The 23,237-nt window shown below is 48.4% G+C and overlaps 1 protein-coding gene and 1 long non-coding RNA gene across 4 annotated transcripts in view; both read right to left on the bottom strand.

Moving 5' to 3' along the window:
• Window positions 1-15,868, bottom strand: part of SSRP1 (structure specific recognition protein 1) — a 168,038-nt gene extending 152,170 nt beyond the window's left edge. The window contains exon 1 of one of the 2 annotated variants that reach the window (XM_085651439.1): window positions 15,676-15,868. The gene's annotated coding sequence lies outside the window, so the exon portion shown is untranslated. The remainder of the gene's footprint in view (window positions 1-15,675) is intronic. The other variant, XM_085651440.1, reaches the window with a different exon arrangement.
• Window positions 15,869-18,300: 2,432 nt separating this feature from the next.
• The window catches only part of LOC146839404 (uncharacterized), a 54,844-nt gene continuing 49,907 nt past the window's right edge, over window positions 18,301-23,237 (bottom strand). The window contains exon 4 of one of the 2 annotated variants that reach the window (XR_014981071.1): window positions 18,301-18,666. This is a non-coding gene — a long non-coding RNA (uncharacterized LOC146839404). The remainder of the gene's footprint in view (window positions 18,667-23,237) is intronic. The other variant, XR_014981072.1, reaches the window with a different exon arrangement.

Below are 23,237 nucleotides of genomic sequence, written 5' to 3' on the forward strand. Positions count from 1 at the left end.
AACTGGGCTCCAGCCTCTCTCGGCAACAGGTTCTACTATACATTGAATTTAACAAAGTTTATGAGAGTCTAGAATGCTACTAAACAGAACAGTGACAGAAAGCATAAGCTCACACCTCAATAGACTTATAGGAAAATAAATGCAGTATGGTGAGGCTGACCCCAGTCGTGATGCCAGCAGAGCCTTCTGTCCGAACCACCACCGGCCAGTGATACTGTTATTCATAGCCAAGATGCAATCTAGGAGTATCAGCATTATTTGAAATCAGTGCAACAGACAGGCTTACTGGGTGCTCGCCACTGCAAGCTGTGCATTCATCTTTCCAGTGTTTCTCCCAACGCACACGGATGCACCAGGGAGTTCACTGGCTGTACCAGCACTTGGCTCTCACACTCTCTACCTACTTGAAGATAGATTCCCAAACTCCTAATCCAAGGTGGTGAACACACCAGAACGGATGATCTTGAAACCTATAACACCGGGATTCAAGCCATAATAAAAAGAAAACAGCTGTCTGAGAAATGTCCTTAAAACCTATTTTGTAAGGTAAAATCATGCTACGCTGACTTCTCCCACTTACGACTGTTCTGTACTTCTGTTGGACCAAAAGACTTTTGGTATACCTCTTCATCCACAAGCGCCACTCCACATCTGTGACACCTTGAGTGTGCATCTTTAGTAGACTTGTGTAAAGAGATAATCAACTGGCTTATCAGCTTGTAGGGATTGCTAATGGGACGTAGTAAGACAACATTTTTCTCTACTTTTTCCCTCCTGCTATTTAAGGTCCCATACGCTGCTTTTGTGCCAATGACCCACAGAACACTGCTTTTGAGAGCTAGTGATTGATGTCTAATGACCAGTTATATCGCCCCACAGCCGGCATCCTCAAAGTGGATTTCAATAAACAAGTCTTGTAGCGATTATGGGAATAAATCTAACTTTCAAAGATGAAGGCTGGAAATATAAAGTATTCTGTGACACCTTGAGTAGAACCACAGAGTAAAGTGAACAAAAACAATTATACAGCATGTCAAAATTCAAAGCCTATGCATAGTATTTGGAAAAATAAAGATTAAACTAATGTTGAATCCACATTAGTAACTGATGCAACAGGCCTCTGGAAATTGGAAAAATAAAGGGAGGCAAAGGCCTCTCTCACCTTAAGATCTAGTAAAATTGTAAAGTGAATTTCAAGACACTCCAGAGAGAAGCAATATTGTGCACCATCTACGTGGCGCCAAAGTTCGTTAAAAATAAAAAGCACCTCTTTTTTCAACATGCTATTTTGACAAAAGGAAACTGACACTCTTCCTGGGATTTGAAGCTTTGGCCAAAGTCAGGCCAAAAACAAAGGAGAGGCACACGGTCCCCTGCAGCCAATGGGATATAATACGTTTTGGGTGAAGATGTATGGAGATAGTGAACCAGATGGCAATCTACAAATAAGGCAAGCAACCACTCCAAACAATACTTATAGGGTTGGTTTCATTATTGAAAATCCTTGTATTTGTAAGTTTGGAACAGAGCCTGTTCTTGCTTTCACAGACCTCTGCTGTCTCCCCGCTTTAACCCCACCCCGTGGACCGCTCCCGATAGAGGCCTTCAATCCTGTGTTCCCAAGGAGACTCTGCTTTTAAGTGCCCGCACCACCGCCCACCTTTCTCAGGTCCCTGGGCCTCAACAATCAAAAATCCCATAGACAACTGAGTCCCGAATATCACTACTTTGTGCCCAGTGAACGTTTAATCAGCCCCCCTTTCTATGGATGTGTCTGCAACTGAAAGGCATTCACCATCAGTCCCAGGCCTAGTCTAAGGACCTCTCTAATCCACACCTTCGTGGAATGACCTCGAGCACACTCCAGGACATCGGTGTACCCCAGCCCTTCGGCTATCACACAGAACCTCTAGGTTCCCACAACAAGCCCAGCTTATGTATCTCACCCATCAACACTTCAATGGACACATCTCTCAAAGTCCTGTGCAGTGGATTTCTCGCTTGGACAGCTCCTGAGCACAGGTATCCAAATGGCAGCTTGGGAGATACTAGTAGCTCACCAGAAATAGGTTACTGGAGTGCACTCCAGCACATTGTACAAACCAGCCGGTCTAGCCACACTAAAGAAGGCAACCCTAACATTTCCAGACCTGTAGAGATAGCTATCCAAACAATGGCAGGGCCTTATGCTTACATGCGAACACAGACTGACCGCCTGGGGAACGTGGCACATCACCCGTCTCCACTCTCAGTTTAGCAAAGTCACATGAAGATGTGTTACTTTTTTAAGCCCCACTCTGTCATACAGAGTGTGAAGAAAAGATGTTTTGGGCTGTTTTTACTCAAAATAAAAAAATATTTAATAGAAACATTTGTATTGTGAGAAAGTGGTATACTGGCGTTTCATAACAAAACAATTGAAAATACAAGCCATATTTAAAACTGCTTTCGATCATCATTCATTGTAAGGGGAATTTATGGCTGTTAGTATTTGCTTTGCGCCAAGTGGCAGCGGCTGCCGTCGCTGCTGTTTTATTAGTTATGCGTTAGGGTGATTGGTGTTCTATCACAATGGCGAGTTTTAAATTCTGTCCTGTCAAAATACTGTATTTAGAATATCGGCAACCACAACACCATGAAGGTAAGTACATATAGATAGGTATAGATTTTTAATTGAACATCTGCATATCCTAAAGAGATGCCTAAAGCCATTACACAGCTCAAATGTGTGTAAAAATTGAGCTAACAGTAATAAATCTAAACCTATGCAACACTACATTTGTGTAATGCAAACCAAGTACTAGGTACATAATGTTGGCCGATGGTGTAGAAACTGGCTCGGTATATACTATACTAAAGTAAGGTATAGCGTGCAGAGTTAAGTGGATTCCCAGAGAGAGGCTTTACAGAGGTTTAAGAAGATAATCTGCACGCTCTCTTTTGTGGTAGTGTAGGAGAGCAGTTAGGCTTATCAGTGGGTTCTGTTAAGCATTTGTTGCACAGTCAGACAAGGAATGATTGCACACACTACTAAATCCAAGACAATAATTTGTAAAAATATTACTTTTTGTATGTTTATTACTTAGAAACAAAGATACTTAGATACACATAGAACCACACACACAGCCACACACACAGAGCCACACATACATACACAGAGCCACACACCCACATACAGAGCCGCACACCCACATAGAGAGCCGCACACCCACATAGAGAGCCGCACACCCACATAGAGAGCCACACACCCACATAGAGAGCCACACACCCACATAGAGAGCCACACACCCACATAGAGAGCCACACACCCACATAGAGAGCCACACACCCACATAGAGAGCCACACACCCACACAGATCTAGACACATACACATTGATCTTGGGAGCCAAAGCAGAAGTGGCACCCACTTCACCTCCTGTTTAAATGTTAACTGGTCTCTTTGTTGCTTATGGCTGTCCTTGCGTGTGAAACTGGGCATTAGGTAAGAGGTGGAGAGAATGACTGTACATACCTGTACCAAAGGAACACTTTATTTAAGAAATAGCCTACATCAGGAAGGAGATGTAAAGCTTCTACACCGAGCGTTCAAATTCCACTCCTGTAGAAATAATAAAATGAACCCAACTCCTATAGGGACAAAGCAGACAACTTACCGTCTGGGTGGGATGAAATAGGTGCTCACAAGAATTCATTTTAAAACCTTACCTCTTTCATCAATTGACCATAGAGCGAGTTAGTTATACTACACTAAAAGGTCTAATACTGCTACTCAATTTGCAAAGCAGAATAATAAACTCTTCAACTATGCTAATTTTTTAACCACGTCAAAGGAGGGTCCAAAAGCTGTGATAAGATTTTCTCAAGCGTTAAGAATTTCACCTTGCTCTTAGCCACTGTCAACATCATCGCTGCATCCCAACAACTGTCAACCTATCCAACTGCTTCCATAGAAAAATCATAACCATCTACAGCAACTTCCCACACCAACCCAACCTCAGAGAACTTTTTTGCTAACCTACCCACCACCAACCAAGATGGCCACCTGACTGAATGGACAACCCTCACCAGAAACAACACCGACAATCCTGCAGACCATCCACTCGGGGGCACCCAACGGACCCATGCCCCCATTACATCTACAACCGGGAAAATCACCAATCAGCATCACCCTGACCACCTCATCAACACCTCCATCATGGCGGCCACTTTTCCGGGTTAAATGGAAACTTGCAAAAATCAAAGCGATACTCAAGTAGTCCACATCCGACCCATACCAATTGAGTAACTACTGATCCAACTCCCTGCTCCTATAGCCAGACAAAGTGCTTGAGAAAGCCATCAAAAGCAACTCACCTCCAACTAGAACATCTTCCAGACAACACTCAACCAGGATTCAGAAAGAACCACGGCACCGAAACAACACTCATCGTGGCCACTGACAACATTCGAATCATCCCGAACAGAGGAGAAACATCCAACCTCATCCTGCTTGACCTCTCCGCTGCCTTCAACACCATCTCCCCTTACACCCTCATCAGAAGACTCCATGAGACTGACATACAAGGATCTACTCTCAAATGGGTATGTTTCTTCCTCACAGGAAAAACCCAAAGGGTCAGTCTGTCACCTTTCACATCAAAGACCAAGACAAAGATATGCGGAATCCCACAGGGATCGTCCCTCAGCCCCACCCTTCTCAACATATACATGACATTGCACGCCAACATAGTCTGATTACAAGACATCACCGTCATCATCCAACACACCCGATCCCTGATGGACAAGACAACCAAGACCAACTTCACGAACTGCATGACCATGGTAGAAGACTAGATGCTAACCAACTGCCTGCAGGCTAAACTCCAACAACTGGTCTTTAGCAACAAGACCTCCCCATGGGAGTCCACAAGGCAGCTATTGGGGCTAGGACTAGCAGCCAAACCCACAGACCATGCTAGAATTCTAGGGATATTCCTAGATGACAAGCTGAACATGACGGCTCAAGTCAACGCAATGTGTACCTTCTGCTTCTACCTCCTATACATGCTATGAAAGATCTTCAAATGGTTGTCTCATAACACCAGACGGACTCTCACGCAAGCACTCATCAGAAGACTTGACTACGGCAACACTTTCTATGCCAGAATCGCCAAACTCCTGCGAAGACTCCAAACCATCCAGAACACTGCTGCAAGACTGATACTCGACCTCCCACGCCACACCCACATCAAACCGCACCTCAAGAAGTTTCACTGGCTCCCCATTCACAAATGCAGTCAATTCAAACTTCTCACGCACAAATACAAAGTCATACAAAACACAGGACCAGAATACCTGAACAGCCACATTTTCACCAACCTACCAAACTGTTACGCTCTTCATCACCCAAAACATCAGAGCCTCCTCCTCACTTTTCAAGTTCAGCAAGAAATTGAGGCCTGGATCTTCATACAAGCACCTTGGGGACCTCACACCTACAACTCTTTCCAAGAGCCAAGATACCCTCTCGGATGACTAGTTCGCTATACAAATTAACATAACATACCCTTTCCAGCTGTATCCCGAATACTGGTCACGTCCATGCTACTATCCTTTACAAAAAGACAGTGCGACCTGCCCTTCCACATAACGAGTCCATGCACCTATTGCTCGCCGCGTAAAACAATCAACCATTTTCAGTCCACAGCTCTATATTCACAAAACCTACGCCGGTTAGGCCCTTCTCAAAGCCTGCTCCAAACCTACCCCTGCTGCAAGCATCTTTGAAGATCTATGTGTCGGCTGAGACTGGTAGTGTGGGGGCTCTGCACACGCGTGTCAAAAGCCTCCTGTCAAAGCCTAGCCTCTGATTAGCACAACGCCCATCCAGCACACTAGGGTCAGCCTGGGGGAACGTGAGTTCGGGGAACCATGGGGCAAAGGGACCACCAGAGTAACTCCACGTGCGTGGGAGACTCATCACGGGGCTAGAGATCTCAGGCTGCCAGATGTCGGTAGAGACACTTACTCCACTCAATTTATTTTTTAACAAGGCACTACTGGGAGAAGGGGATATATCAAGCCTAAAGGGAGATGGCAAGAACCCAGGAGAACCCAAGACTTACAAAGTACTGACACCCATAATTTGGTACAAAGTAACATCTCTGCGGATTGAGGTTAGGAGATTTACCTAAAAGGGGGCCGGCACGTGTCTCCTCCACAGCAAGGTCTGTCCAATGGAAGTGGTGGCAGAGAAGTAAGGCATCGTTACATGGAGAATGTCTCCCAGAGGGTCTAGCCGAGTTACCAAGCAAGGTGTCACCACGGGAGGAGCCCAGAGAAGTAAGGTATCGTTACATGGAGAATGTCTCCCAGAGGGTCTAGCCGAGTAACCAAGCAAGGTGTCACCGCGGGAGGAGCACAAGTTGTTTCCCCGTGGGGTCGCGAGCTGTCAGCACTCACCTCCTCACTCTTAAGCACTTCCTTTAACTCGCGCTTGATCCTCTGCACGGCGATGTTGGCCATGTCTGGAGCCGGGCGCTGCTCCCCCTCTTGCCCCTCCTCCTGCTCGCTATGGCACGGTTGCCGCTGTCCGTCCCGCGCACGGTGCAGTGTGCGGGGCCTGGTTCCACCGCTCTATTATCCGCCCGACTACTATTCAGCCGCCAAAATGGCGACCGTGCCGCGCATGCGTACTGCTACCTGTCACAACGACACTCATGTGCGGCGTCTCCACCCGTTCAGTCAGGGGGCGGCCCAGACTGGGAGGGAGGTGCTTACACAGGAGAGGGGGGGGGGTGCCTACGGAGTCAAACCGGTGAAGGGATTTGTGATGGCGGACGTCGCCGGTGGAGAACTCTAGGCCTTTCTTTCGAGCGCGACGGGGCTTCTGCTAGCGCATCACAATAGGGCTGGTAGCAGGTCTGTTGTCGGGCCGTGGTAGAAGCCCCGCTGCACAGTAGGCCCATCGCCCATTCCATTAGACTCGTCCTGGTAGTTAAAAAAGCAGCAAGTTAAAGAGTGCGTATATGAGGGCCAGCCCGGCCAGGTTCGCATCGTTACCGTTGCTTTGGAAAGACGTTATAATATGAAAAGTAAAAGTGTAAAAATGCTGCTTTTATTTCACTTTGGAAAATGGGTTGACTTATTCAATGTGCGAAACGCAACGTGCAACCATTCCCTGCCTCCGGGCAATCGAAAAGAACACATTTAATTTGCCAAAAGTTTCAAATGGGAAGGAGGTTGGAGGTCTTATGACATTGCACTACTACTTGTGTTGAAACTTTCTACCAAGCTGTATTGCACTGATATTTCGGAGTCGTGCAGTAGTTTCCACCGTAATCATGCTTAGAAAAGCGAAAGGTGGCTTGTGCTTGCCAACGCGTAATTTCTCACGGCTGGCGTGGCACGAGTATTTTAAATAAATAAATGCAGGCTAACAATCCTGAAGTAGTCCAGCTTTTATAAGGACTGACCCGAATAAAAAAAACTGAAAACATGCCATGTCACCTCTTTTGGGTAGAGGTTCCATACATGCAAACATTTTAGAACAAGCACACCACTGCCTTTCTCCCAGGCGAAGCAGAAATGCCTCGGAGAAACGCAGCGGCGTTTTCAGATTCGGGGCCGTGTTTCTTTTTCTCTCCTCTTGCCATTGGCTGGAGGAGAGAAAAACACGCCTGAGAAAGGGTGTGGCTAAAAAGTGGAAAGAACAGCATGGAACACGCCTGAAAAAGACGGAGCCTATTTGGAGGGACGGCTCTCTCCTTCAATGGCTGGCCTCCGTTTAGGAAGCCAGCCAATGGAGGAGAGCCATAAAGAGAGGCGGGCTAAAGAGCCACTCTCAGAAACATTAAATCTCCGGACTTCGGTTCTGCCTTCGGCAGACCGGATGGTCCCGAGACCTAAAAAGTGTCCATTGCATTTCTCAAACAGATCAATGTTAACCTATGGTGGAAAAACAAGGTTGTATTTTTACAGGTAAGTACACAAACTAAAAATTCCAGCATTTGGGTTTTAGAACCAACACTGGGCAAGGGTCCGGTAAAAGTAGAGACTGCACCACCAGCAGCACTGGGACTGCCAGGTGCAGAGGTCAATTCCAGTCACTGGGACCAATGTTAGTCAATGGAGACTGGGGGCATACAAAGAGGTGCTGGTTGATGGTAGGTAAAATCTGAGTTGGGGGGTCTTAAAGGGTTAGGACCAGCATTGGGGGGGGTGGGGATGGGGGGGGGCACAAGGCAGCACCAAACACACACCCTCAGCTCACTCGGTTGATTGTTTGTTTTATTGTGGTTGATTGTATGCCGCCCTGCGTGGCAGCTTTATGACGTGCCTTTTCTTGAAACTCAAACAAAATTCTTTTTTTTTTTTTTTTTTTTTTACACTCGCTCAGCAGCACAGAGGCGACTGGGTGCAGAGTGCCAACACAGCATTGGCCACCCAATGTAAAGCAATGGAGACAGAAGATTCTGAACATAGGCTGCAGCCTCGGACCAGGAAGCTGGATGAAGGGAACTGGTGGCTCTAGATGTAAGTTGGGATGTTGACGGGCACCACTCAGGCTCCACAAGGCTTGGGGGCTGCGAAGTGTCGTTTGAGGTCAGAAGATCCTTTCCGGGGACGGTTGCGGTTGGGGGACCCTTCATGTTGAGGCTGCAGGCATTGTAGTGGAGTCCAGGAGAGGTCTCTCCGGGGTGGGCTCGAGCTCAGGACTGCTGAGGAACCTTCTTAGGACCGGTGGGCTAATTTGACTTGGGCAAGAGGCGTCTGGTGCAGAGGAAGGTCAGGTTGTGCAGTTCAGCAGGGCACTGGAGCTCTTCTTGAAGGTTTCTTTATGGACAGAGCCTACATTCAGTAAAGCTATCATAGAGCTGTGGAGTTCGTAATGTCAAACTCACAGCCCATGTACTCAATATAGCTTCAATGCACTTACAATTTCTGTGAACGGACGTAGGCATTGTAGGAGCATTTGATAAGACAATTCCTAGGACAGGGTAAATATATGTAGTAACAAGCATTTGCAATGCAATCGGTCTTGCATTTACACGAGTTTGAGCTATTGACATTGCAAATAGCAATGCCTTTTATATTTGTTTGTTTTAAAAACATAAATAAAAGGCATTGTCATTTACAATGCCTATAGCTTTAACTCGTGCAACTGCAAGACCTATTGCATTGCAAATGCTTGTTGTTACTGGGGGTTGGCAATATCGGCCCCCATAACAAAATCGGCCGAAACCGGCACTCAAACAGCTCAGTTGCACCACCCCCCTCCCAACAGAGCGGGGGAGGTGGGGGGGAGGTGTTGGGGGGGAGGGGGGGGCCGAGCAGTTTGCAAGGGCCGGTTTCTGTTCCCAGTGCAGTACTGATCCAGATATATAACACAAGTAACATTACACCTACAACAAGCCAGAGCTACTGGCTTTGTCAAAGGTTGTAAATTGCATACGATAAATAAGCAACAACTATGACTGTTATATACAATTTTAAAAATGCTTCAGTTCTTGTGGGCGAGGTTGTGGGGTAAGGCCCGACGTCGGCTCAACATCCGGTGATTCAAAGTGGGTCATTGTGTAATGTAACTTGTGCTCATGTAAAGCGTTCCAAGTTTACACTGTATAAAACTGAAACACAGTCCCAGAAGTTGCATCAAAAGCAGTGTGGGATGGTACCATGCGTGCAACGTCCATTGGGCTGAAAGGGCTTCAGCCCCCCCTCGTGCCCCCCCCCACAACACCTCCCCTCGTGTGTAGCAGCCGGGCTGAGACAGCTTCCCGGGCACACACACAGCTCACCCGAGCACTTCACAGGTTTTTAAAAGACCAACACTTGCTAACAAGGCTTTTTCCACCTCTTCTTAGAGCCCCTAGATCTGCACTCAGACTACCGCTGGAAGAATTACCCCCACCCCCCCCAAATTTCTAGTAGCCCCCCCCCCTCTCTAAAATGTGGCTCTAGTTGCGCCTCTGGGTGGAACTATTGCAGAGTTAAGTATTTTCTTTTTCTTGCTTCACCCTGAGGGTATAAATGGAGAGCCCGATAGGGACCATCTCGGCCCACTTAAATCCCTGCTTAAAGTCCATATACAGACCGTGCTGACAAGAAGCACGCTCTTGGAGTGCTTTCTGCAGATAATTCAAATAGAATAGAGCGAGGGGCATCGAGAGAGCTCGGTTGCTGACTCGTTGCTGAGACAGCCAAAGTGCGCCCAAAATCAGAAGCCATTGTGGGAGCTACGTGGATGTACTCGCACTGGGCTACTACAGGTGCATCACGGGAGCCAAGATAGAGGCGCACTGCACTGCTGGAGCTCAGCGGACGCCTCAGCGCACGTGCACAGTGCAGAATGCAGGCAAGGATCGGCATTGTCAAACTACGGCAGATCGATAAATTATAGCGCATCAGTGAATGGTACAGTTCAGGATGGGGGAAGGATGCTAAAGCTATAAGAGGCATCACTGATTAATCCATCCGTATTCCATAAATATATACAATATTTATTTACCATCTAGCGAGCGAAAAGGACTTCTTTTGAAATGAATACATAGGTCTCCCTGGCATATAAAACGTTCCCCTTCTGCTCTCTTCGCACAGTGCAAGGAAAGCCCTTTGTTGTGAGTTTGCACAGCATGAGGAGAAGTTGAAAGTGCATTTGTGCCGAGTTGCTGTTAATGCATCGTAAAACAAAGACACCATCATTCCAGTTCTGAGGCCCTTATGGTTTGATTGTTGAGCGGAATGGAGTTTAAAGTGCGGCGCTAGAACGCTCAACTCGATAGGTTCTTTGAAAGAAGGGAGGATAAACCGCAATATACTCTGACTCACCAGACTTCCAGCTAATAATATGTTACACTTAAGTTACCCGTTTCGGGCGTAGTTGCACCTATTCGTTTTTATCCACGTTCCATTACTTATCGCGACCATGTAGCAGGAGCAAAACTACATCACCCAAGCATCATGGAGGCATGACGTCACAGTTGACGAGCTATTCGCCATTTATGAATCTCAAACATTTGTCATTAGAACCAAGCTATCGGTACCATGTGAAAAGCGAGTGCAAAAACATCTCCTGAATGTACATATACTGATCAAGTTACATCTCTCCACTACACTTCTTACTACAACAAAGTAAAGTTGTCTTGCACCGCTTCCCAATGTCAACAAGCACGGTCCGCTTTCACTTTCATCCGTCGCGAAAGCTTTCTTGTCTTTATGGGGCCATTTGTTTGAAACACATGGCCCCATAAAGATAAGAAAGCTTTCACGGCAAAAGGAAGGCAGACGAGCCCATCCAAAAGGGACGGCTCAGAAAGCCAGACGAAAACGTCACAAACACCTGTTTTCCCAATGGCTGGCCACCGTTTAGCATAAACAGTGACGCCAGTCAATGGAAAAGAGGGGCGGGGCTTGAAGCCGGTTACTGAAAATACCCCAAAACGTTAAATTTCGCCAGCGAGACTGCGCATGTGTGCAGCATACGCCAGGCAAGACCTAAAAAGAGCTCCTAGGCAACTTAACAGTTTAACAAAACACAATAAATGTATCTATATAGAACGCAACAGATCAAGAAATGTTAGGATATATTTCAAATTATTTATTAACCAATTCTTAAAAACATCATAATTTTATTAAAAAAATACATATTATTCAAAACATGATTTATGATTTTTTTTATGAAAACACATTAAAAAACAAAATGTGGCAATGATTTGGATCTTCCACGCGTGTTTCGGCGTACACGCCTTAGTCAGGAGTAGCCACAACTTTATCTGAAAATGATAAAAGAATGCATACCCAGTGCCAAAATTTAATATAATGCTGAACACATTAAATAAAATCATTTATCTATAGTTTACAGGAGCTCTTTTTCCTACACACAGGGATGTGTGACATGTCGACTTCAGTTTTAGCTGCACCAAAACACCCAGTTTGCTATGGCAGTGGGTATGTGTTTGGTGAAGGGTCTCGGAGGGTGGCACAATATATACTGCAGCCCTCAGAGACCCTCTCTGGTCACAAGGCACTCGGTACCACTGGTACTTTTTACAAGGGGCTTGTATCTGTTGCCAGAGGTGTGCCAATTGTGAAAAGAAAGGTACCGTTTTTGGAAAGAACACAGGCACTGGAAACCTGATTAGCAGAGACCCAGTGCACACTCAGTCAAAGTGCATCAAGATCAGGTAAAAAAACACGGGGGTGGTAATTTAACAGAAACCCACCTTCCTACAGACTGTATTTTGTTGCTTGATATTGTGAAATACATCTGGGTGGTCACTACTAGAATCCTGCAAGGTCTGGTCACTAATGCGGTCACTGCTGCAACAACGATCAAAGTCATTATTAGCTTTGTACGATTTTCACTGATCAGAAGCAGTTCTCATAGATCTGCCCTAGAGCCTTCACCACCATCCTCATTGTTCAATCTAAAGGCAATGCAGGACCCAAGTGCCCCCCTTTCCTTGTACCTCTCTCTACCCCCACAAAAGCTCCTGTGCCTCCACCACTGTGCACATCCCTGGATCCTTGTACAGTCCAGGACGTCAGGACAGCCCACCACTCAGTATCCCACGGAAACCCCAGCGCCTTCACCACTGACAGCTATACATACCTGGAGGGACCTATCGCAGAGACACCATGTACCTCTCCCCGTCTCATACACCACTGCTGCACCCTCCATCCCCAGGACCTCTATTCCACCAAGTCCAATGTCTTTTAACACACATTTTAGGCTCTATGATTGCCACTCTCCCACAGGGGGCACAGTAACACAATATCCACTCTTGCCGGCTTTCTTGAATAAGATCCCCAGCGTCCCCCACAGTCTTCCATGCATTACCACCATCCTTCCACCCATTTGGGCTCTCTCTCACACTATCGCAGCATACATCCCCACCATACTCCCATCTGCTCCCATGTCACGGTTGGACTACTGCAACTGTCTTAATCTGAATATCCCCCAAAAAAGCCCCTAAATAGACTCCAACTTGTGCAAAACGCAGTCGCCAGATTGCTGACTGGGACACACAAGTTCGTCTCCATTAAGAAAGAATTAGAACAGCTACATTAGCTCCCAGTCAAACAACAGACTCAATTCAAAGCCCTTTGCTCAGTTTTTAAGGCCCTCCAAGGAGTCGGCCTGACCACCTGAAACACCGTTTTCAATGGTATGTCCCCAGAAGGGCCCTCATCTCCATGGGAACAGAAGTAGTGATCGTACCCCCAGCCAAAAATGCGAATTGGGGTGGCAGGAATTTTCTTACAAGCGCCGCTAGGGCCTGGAACAAGCTTCCATTCCATATTAGAAAATCAACCGTGCTACTCTCCTTTAGGTAAGGTCTGAAAACTTGGCTTTTCAGCATATAGGCACCATACACCTCAGCAAACCGCTAGGGAGTGTTCAGCGCCAGGCCATCACAGGGCAACTGCTGCGCTTAAGAAATCAAATTAACATAACTTAACACTGAACTCTGACTCAAAGCTCCCTCTCCCTCCACAGCTCAGTCCCAGGGCCTTGACCACTTCCTACACCTGGATCCCTTACTATACTAGAGATGCCCCCAGTCCTTCCACCACCTGTCCTAACTCCATAGATATCTCCCTCCTCCAAGGACTCCCACCTCCACTACACATCCTCCATGGGCCTCGTGAACATCCTCTCCCCAGCCTCTATGGACATCCTTTCCCCTCCTACCCTCCTCCTTGGACACCTCCTCCCCGGCCTCCTTGGACTCCTAGGACACCTCTTGCCCCAGCCTCCCAGGACACCTCTTGCCCCAGACTCCCAGGACACCTCTTGCCCCAGACTCCCAGGACACCTCTTGCCCCAGACTCCCAGGACACCTCTTGCCCCAGACTCCCAGGACACCTCTTGCCCCAGACTCCCAGGACACCTCTTGCCCCAGACTCCCAGGACACCTCTTGCCCCAGACTCCCAGGACACCCCTTGCCCCAGACTCCCAGGACACCTCTTGCCCCAGCCTCCCAGGACACCTCTTGCCCCAGACTCCCAGGACACCTCTTGCCCCAGACTCCCAGGACACCTCTTGCCCCAGACTCCCAGGACACCTCTTGCCCCAGACTCCCAGGACACCTCTTGCCCCAGACTCCCAGGACACCTCTTGCCCCAGACTCCCAGGACACCTCTTGCCCCAGACTCCCAGGACACCCCTTGCCCCAGACTCCCAGGACACCTCTTGCCCCAGACTCCCAGGACACCTCTTGCCCCAGACTCCCAGGACACCTCTTGCCCCAGACTCCCAGGACACCTCTTGCCCCAGACTCCCAGGACACCCCTTGCCCCAGCCTCCTAGGACACCTCTTGCCCCAGCCTCCTAGGACACCTCCTCTTTCCCCAGCCTCCTAGGACACCACCTCTTTCCCCAGCCTCCTAGGAAACCTCCTCTTTCCCCAGCCTCCTAGGACACCACCTCTTTCCCCAGCCTCCTAGGACACCACCTCTTTCCCCAGCCTTCTAGGACACCACCTCTTTCCCCAGCCTCCTAGGACACCACCTCTTTCCCCAGCCTCCTAGGACACCACCTCTTTCCCCAGCCTCCTAGGACACCACCTCTTTCCCCAGCCTCCTAGGACACCACCTCTTTCCCCAGCCTCCTAGGACACCTCTTCCCCGAGCCTCCTATGACACCTCTAGGACACCGCTTGCCCAGCCTCCTAGGACACCTTTTTCCCCAGCCTCCTAGGACACCTCTAGGACACCTCTTCCCCAGCCTCCTAGGACACCTCTTCCCCAGCCTCCTAGGACACCTCTAGGACACCGCTTCCCCAGCCTCCTAGGACACCTCTTCCCCAGCCTCCTAGGACACCTCTAGGACACCGCTTCCCCAGCCTCCTAGGACACCGCTTCCCCAGCCTCCTAGGACACCTCTTCCCCAGCCTCCTAGGACACCTCTTCCCCAGCCTCCTAGGACACCTCTTCCCCAGCCTCCTAGGACACCTCTTCCCCAGCCTCCTAGGACACCTCTTCCCCAGCCTCCTAGGACACCTCTTCCCCAGCCTCCTAGGACACCTCTTCCCCAGCCTCCTAGGCCACCTCTTCCCCAGCCTCCTAGGCCACCTCTTCCCTCCTCTTTGGACCTCTACGGCTTCCATGAACCTCATTCCACCATGGACCTCGCCCCATCTGCAGACTCCTCAATGGACCTCTTCCCTCCTCCTTGGACCCCTGCACAGCCTTCTTGGACCTCTTCACAGCCTCAATGGACCTCTTCACAGCACAGCCTCAATGGACCTCTTCACAGCCTCAATGGACCTCCTCAGCCTCAATGGACCTCTTCCCTCCTCCTTGAACCTCTTCACAGCCTCCTTGAACCTCTTCACAGCCTCCTTGAACCTCTTCACAGCCTCCTTGAACCTCTTCCCTCCTCAATGGACTTCCCCGGCCTCCATGGACCTCTCCGGCTACATTGGACCTCTCATTCCTCCATGGACCTCTCATTCCTCCATGGACCTCTCATTCCTCCATGACCTCTCCGGCCTCCATGGACCTCTCATTCCTCCGTGGACCTCTCATTCCTCCGTGGCCCTCCCCAGCCTCCATGGACCTCCCCAGCCTCCATGGACCTCTCATTCCTCCGTGGACCTCTCATTCCTCCGTGGACCTCTCATTCCACCATGGCCCTCTCACCATCTGCAGACCCAGTGCCGCCAGCTCCATCCACGGGCCCACTTACCGGCCCACAAGGCTCCCGCGCCGCTTCCCTGTCCCCCAAGCCTGTCCCGGACACCGGTCTCTTTCCCGCGCACCCTCCACGCACAGACATGCGTGACGCAAGACGCGCGCGGACGCCGTCCGGTGAAGTCACAGAAAGCGAAGGCTTCAGTCTGCGCATGTGTATAACTATCCGAGGCGGCCATGTCTAAATCAGGCACAACAGAGCGTACCGCTATATGGGACTACATCTAAAACCCGTCCCTTGCACGTCATGAGGTTCGCGACAGGCCAAGGCCTACAGATGCTCACCGTCCCATCATGGCCACCAGGTACCAGGCAACAACAACTCTACGGTAAAGAAGAAAGCTCTATGGTTCACAATACCACGTGCGCTAGGAGGACAGATCTTCGCACCCAAGGCACAAAGCCAATAGGCCTGGCTTCATTGTGATGGTGTGCACGGGACAAGAGCTATTGGCATGCACCATGGGTGCCCACATAAGCCTGACTTATCGGCCTTGCCAGTGCTGTATATTTCCACATTTTGCTTTTCTGTAATGAATTACTATTTTGTAATTCTCAGCCTCCTTTAATTATTTTTTGGTGATATTAGTCATTCAGAACCCTCTTTAATTTCTCTTGAATGACCCATGTGTACTGTAAAGCGCTGTGGTCCCTTTGAGTAATGTCGGCGCTATGTAAATATGCATAAATACATAAGTAATAGGAAGCTAACTGGATTGCTTTCTGTATGATGAACTTTTATGCTCTAAAATAGCCCCCAATGAATTCAGATGAAATCATTTCTAAAAAAGTAAAAGCGCTTCCAAGGAGGCAGAATGGTAGAACAAACTGCCAATAGCGTAAGGTGCGACATCTAAATGTTTTTGAGCTACAGTGTCAACAAGAATTTGCAATGCAATAGGTCTCGCAATCGCGAGATTTTGAGCTATTGGCATTGTAAATGACAATGCCTTTTATTTGTGTTTAAAAAAACCTGCAATGATAAAAGACATTGTCATTTGCAATGTTAATAGCATGCAACCCTGTCCTCATCTTCAACACAGCTTCAGAGACCAGGCGGCGCGCGCTCATAACTAATATGGTCACATCCCGCGCCTGACGGCCAAAATATGCACATACTTTCAACATACCGCCAGATCCTCCGAGCGCAAAATACACAGATATTTAAATTGCGCGCCCTCACAGCGCCAAAACGTTCACAACTGCCTCAGAGGGGCCCACAATGTTCACACGTGTATGCAAGAATGCCTCAGCCCCAGCAACTCTAAACCAGCAACGTCGCAGCCTGTGAGAGCCGAACAGACACGCATTGACAAACACCCACACAGACCCAGAGCCGCTCATGTCAAGTTTACAAACTCGCCGAGCAGCTCGATTTGTGCGGATGTTGAAATAAACATGGTGCTCTCACTTACACCGACTACTTTCAAATCACCACAGATGGTTAGAAATATGGTTAGAAATATTCACTGCCACCTCTATATATAGACAATCGGTGTCTACGGAGGCAGGCAAACTACTCACTATTGACACCAAGCAGTGCCGCATGACTCCGAAATGTGCTCCATTGTGTACACCAAACACTCACATTTAGAGCAGACAGATAAGGCTCATATTTACTGCAAATAACGTCACTTACTCAAGGAAAGACACAGAAAACACTGAAACTGACCCAGAAAATAGTTGGCCGCGTCCACCCAAACACCATCAGAGCCCCAGGGAGTGGCCATGTTGTCAAGCAAAGTGCACAGCATGGACGTGAGAGAAGCACCCGGGTTAAAGAACGAGGAACGCCGAGAATGCTTCCTTAAAAGCGCGAGCAAGTGAAAACAAAATATCCAGGAGAAGTTTAGTAAAGAGCCCGGCTCTAAAATAATAGACAGTTAGGTTTAGCCAAATAGGCGGAGTCAAGTTGATTGATGTAAATCCCAGTAGGAGTTGTAAGCAGACACAACAGCATAGACACTGTTTAAAAGCGACACAGCAACAACAACAAATAAATACGCCTTGCTGTCCCAAAAATTGTATGTTTAGGCAGCTATATAAGGGCCGCATTTGTTGAATTGAACAACGCTGTGAGTGCCGTATTTTAAAATATCACACCACCGATGGGAAATACAATTGCAAAAAAACGCGCTATGCGTGATGTATTACTGTGGCGCTTTAGTTCTACTAATGTAAACGGCGGTTTAATCTTTTTTAGGTAGTACTGTGTGTAAAGTGTCCACTTTGAATACAACATCGCCGATAAAACGTTGTGGTGAAACACTAAGCCGAGGAACAGATAGTGTCCTTTTAGAACACAAACACATGCCCCACTGGAACTGTTACTAGAAACGAATTACGGGGGCATTGGAGCCCACGAGTTGTGCGTTTATTTTAGTGCCAAAAATGCAGACAAGGAATGCAGAGAATGCTTCCTCAAAAGCGCGATGAAAACAAAATACCCCCCGGGGCAGCCTTGCAATGCCGACAGGGCGGACACCAACCCCGCTTCCAGAGGAGCCGGACACGAAAGCGATGACAATACATCTCGCCAAGGCGAAGCAGCGCTTGCAAGCTGCAACGCAGGCGAGTCCTAAAAATGTACAATTCTATTAAGGACACCGAGGCGAGGATTAGGCTTCTTTCTTTAGTGTGAAAACAGCAGCCAATCAAAACCTTCATTGTACAAAACTACATTTCCCATCTAAACATTAGCTGGTCAAAATGTAGTCCTCCAAATACTACAACCTGCATCTTGCTTCCTCTTTATTTTCAAAATCGTCTTCTAGTTATAGGATAAAGTTTCAAATTCTATGTAACAAAAGTCAGTTCCATGTTGAATTTCTGTTCTGTTCAGTTCTGTTCTGGTGTCTGATGGAACAACGGTTCGCCCTTGCCAGAGACTGACAGCCACTGAGCTCACTCTGAAGCTTGAGGATTTTCGTCTGCCATGGTTACTCCTCGTACCACCGCCATCATTACTCCTGCTTCTGTTTGTTCCCTGAAATAGAAACTTAAATGTAACTGCTGCCTCCAAGCAATTGTATCAATTACTAATACTCATTAGAATAACAAGCATTGGCAAAGCCAATACGCCTGGCATTGGTCTTCAGCCTTCCAGCAATTTTTGTTTTTGTTGTGGCTTTTACAAACTTTATTGCTCAACAGGATGCTGGGACCTCTTCATTGTAACATAAAACATATACTGAAAGGCAAACATGTTTTTAGTCTCAAAAAGTACTTTACTTTAGTGCTCCTTTAGGAAAGTGCCTCTTTTTCCATGGTTATCCGCTATTTTTTACCTGATGTGATTTCGAACTGTAAGTGCACTGGATCCCTGCTAACAAGGTTCCCAGTGCCACATCTCTTTCCCAAGCATTGTACCATGATTGGCACCCCTCCAGCTACCCCTGTAAGTCCCTAGTAAATGGTACCCCTGGTACATAGGGCATAGGTACTGAACAAGGTCCTAAGGGGCTGCAGCAAGGCTATGCACTCTGCCATTGCATGCTGCATATCTTGGTGCAGAGAAATCCGAAGAGCCGACATGGCACATAGCCATGTGTGCTGTGAGAAGTTGGCCTGGCATATGCTGTCCACTAGTTATAGGGGACACCTTGCACCAGTCCAATTCGACTCTTAAGGTGATAGGTTAAAAGACAACCTTTAAAGAAAGCTATCCTAGTGGTAGCTGTGGAGAGCAGCCTTCAGGCTAAGTCTTGAAGGAGTGTTAAGCTTATTGTTTTACCATGGATAACCTCTTGAATGACCAAATGAAAGAGTAGTCCACACAGGTATATATTCAAAATATATGTATTTATTCTAAGAACAAATCCCACTAGTCTCTTGTGAGGCTGGAGGTACAGATACAATTCAATAAAGCATTTATAACAACAATAAATAGCACTGGAATCACAGGGCCCCAGGGGGAGACCAAACCATATATTAAAAAAGTGGTATAAGAACCACGACAGTTCTGCAGACAGTGCCTAGGGCACTTAGGATCGCTGGCCCCTTACGAAACCACCCAAGGTAGTGAGAAAGGGAACCCACGGGAAGCGTGTGCAGTGTTTAAACTACAGTCGGGATCCCTATTAAACCCTATGATAAATGTCACGGTTGGAAATTGCAAGAATCTGGACACTTCTAGCAGGAGCTCAAGTTCAGGAGTTTAGAGTTAAGCTCTTGGAGGGCCCACACCCACGACAGTACCGAGGTACCACTGTTACCTGCCCCAGGGAAGCCGGGTGCATAAGTCGTTTTCGGTGTTGGGTTGATGTCTCGTTTTCAATGGATAAACGTGAAGAACTGCTGCTGGCGTGAAGCGTCGTAGATGTCGTGCAGATTGAAGATGTAGATCTTGAAGGTAAGGACCTGAAAGCAGAGGGGACAGAGTCTGGGTCACTAGCCAGTGACCAGGGGCCTTTGGAGAAAGAGCCCTTCAATGTCGGGTGTTTTCAGGTGGAAGACGGGTAGGTTGGATCAGCAGCCACAGGGTCCAGGAGGCTTCAAGGAAGGCCAGCTTCTGGAGGGCTACTGCCCACGAAGGATGTAGGCCACTGTGGTGTTAGTGTTCGGATTGGATCCACTAAGCCTTGGCAACCGCAACCCACGCAAGAATCAGAAAACAGCTACGGTGCAGACTCACAAGATCTGAGCGAGGTCTCCAGTGAGGAGACTGTAGAGCCGGCCTGGAGCAACCAGGGGAGCCCTTTAAAGTAAGGATTGACCTCCGCTAGGGCCCACCAGTCGAGAGACAAGGGACCGCGTGAGGCAGCAATTCGGAGTGCGTAAAGATGAGCCCACGGGTCGCCGGAGTGGGCTGGAGTGTCGTCTTTTGGCACAGGTGATGCTGAGAGGTTGGCTCAATGATGGGCCAAAGCACAACTTCCCCACTGGTCGGGTTTGTGTGCTGTGCAAGAGGTGGCCGGTGTTCTGGGGTATTGGTTATCTCGGCACCCACGGGGTCTACGGTGCTAAGCTTTGCTGTGCACACTCACTGGCCTCTGGGATGCTTGGGAACCCACCTCAGGGTAGGCAGAAGTCTTCGTTGTCCGTAGGAGCAGCGGAGTTCCAACCGGGTCACTTGCAGTGTTTCAGGTGCCTGCCAAGCAGGGGGGTAACTCCTTTACCCCAAGGGAGATTTCTTCATTCAGCTGAGCGGCAGCTCGTCGAAGGTTCAAGTCGTTGAAGCAAAGTTCTCGTCCAAGATTAATCTGAGGCTCTGGGGACCCTGCACCCACCTTTATCCAGGGATTAGGGGAGTGTCTAAATCAGAGCCCACCAATGGGAGTTCAGGCGGGAAAGGGTGGCTACACCCTCTCCCCTTTGTGTGTTTCCTACCTGGGCAGGGGACAGGATGCCCATGAACCGGTTTGAGGCGGTGTATGCAGAAGTAGGCACTGGAGAAGCCTGTGTGCAAGTTTGAAAGACATCCTAAGGTGCACCCTCCCAGTTCCAATCCACATAGTCTGTCTGGGGAGGTGGGGACACCTCCCTACAACAAGATCCCTATTGTCCAGCTGCCGTGGCTGGAGTTCTGCCCAGCAACAGGCAGCCAGAATCGTGTGGGTGGCGGGCAGCATCCATTTTGTACTATGTGTGCTCTTTTAAATTGGTGTCTAAAATCTGCCGCTTTTACCATATCACCCCTCTAGCAGGGGGAGTCATGCCCTCATTCCCATGGCTGGATTGGGGGTATAATTCCACGATGTTTGACACCAAACATGACATGGTTCTGTGCAGCCACTCTCAAGTTATCACGCTATCGCGATTACTTATAATGCGGTTAAGAGCATATGGTATGGCTGCACTACAAACAACCTCGCAATAGTTTTAACAAAGGATGCAGAGGGGCCCTACTCAGGTAGGGGTTCCCCCTCACACATATCTCAGCACCCTGCCTTGTAGGATTAGCAAGGCCTGCCTTAGGGGTGACCTATGAGGATATATGTGTTGTATTTAAGTGGGATACAGGATACCTATATCCCTGTAAGGGGTGCAAGCACCACCTTACCCAGACTACAGTAGTGGTCTGGTGGTGTCAGTTTGTATGGCTGTCCCAGGGGTGGCACAATAAGTGCTGCAGCCCCTGGTAGGCCTCTGAGGGACCCATTCCCTGGGTACCTAGGGTACCATCTACAAGGGCTCACAGGGTGTCCTCAGTATCCAATTGGTATGTACCTAAATTACTCGCATTAGTTTAGAGAGGAAGCAAATAGGCTGGGGTCCTGGATAGCAGGGCCACAGCCTGGCTGGAGTCAAAAAACAGTCAAAACATCAGCAAAAAGTTGGGGGCAACTATGCAGTCGATGCCACTCTCCTACATAACCCCCCCCCACAAACGCATGGACATTAAACTAACCTTGACCAGTTGAGTCTTCCTGTTCTAAGTGGAAATATCTGGAGAGGCCATCTGCATTGGCATGGTTGCTCCCAGGTCTATGTTCCACTGTATAGTCCATCCCCTGTAGGGAAATGGTCCACCTGAGTAGTTTGGGGTGTTCATCCTTCATCTGTTTTAGCCATAGGAGGGGCTTATGGTCGGTTTGAACAATGAATTGAGTGCCAAACAAGTATGGCCTCAGCTTCTTCAAAGCCCAGACCACAGCAAAGGCCTCCCTCTCTATAGCTGACCAACGTTTCTCTCTGGGGGTCAACCTTCTGCTAATAAAAGCTACTGGTTGATCCTGGCCCTCTTCATTCAGTTGTGATAATACAGCACCTACCCCCACCTCGGATGCATCAGTTTGAACTATGAATTCTTTGGAATAGTTGGGGCTTTGGAGCACTGGAGCAGAGCACATGGCCTGTTTTAGGTCATCAAAAGCTTTCTGACAGCTGACAGTCCACTGAACCTTTTTGGGCATCCTCTTAGAGGTTAAGTCATTTAAGGGGGTCACAATGGATCCATATCCCTTTACAAATCTTCTGTAATAACCAGTCAGACCTAAGAAAGCTCGGACCTGAGTCTGGGTGGTTGGAGCAACCCAGTCCATGATGGTCTGGATTTTGCTCTGTAGTGGTTGAACCTGGCCTCCACCTACAAGGTGGCCCAGGTACACAACCTGACTCTGCCCTATCTGGCATTTGGTAGCCTTGATAGTGAGTCCTGCCTTTTGCAGGGCTTCCAAAACTTTCCTCAGGTGGATCAGGTGATCCTCCCAGGTGGAGCTGAAGACAGCAATATCATCTAGATATGCTGCACTAAAGTCATCCAGGCCTGCGAGGACTTGGTTCACCAACCTTTGAAAAGTGGCAGGTGCATTTTTCAAACCAAAGGGCATTACAATAAATTGATAGTGCCCACCAGGGGATGAAAATGCTGTTTTGGCTTTTGCAGATTCAGCTAACCTTATCTGCCAGTAGCCAGCTGTCAGATCAAATGTGCTCAGATATTTGGCTGAGGTCAACTTATCTATGAGCTCATCTGCTCTGGGAATGGGATGTGCATCAGTCCTAGTGACTGCATTGAGTCCTCTGTAGTCTACACAGAACCTCATCTCTTTCTTGCCACCCTGGGTGTGAGGTTTGGGTACCAGGACTACTGGGCTAGCCCAAGGGCTATCTGAG

Source organism: Triturus cristatus, chromosome 4_1, assembly GCF_964204655.1.
Source record: "Triturus cristatus chromosome 4_1, aTriCri1.1, whole genome shotgun sequence".
NCBI classification, from domain to species: Eukaryota; Metazoa; Chordata; class Amphibia; order Caudata; family Salamandridae; genus Triturus; species Triturus cristatus.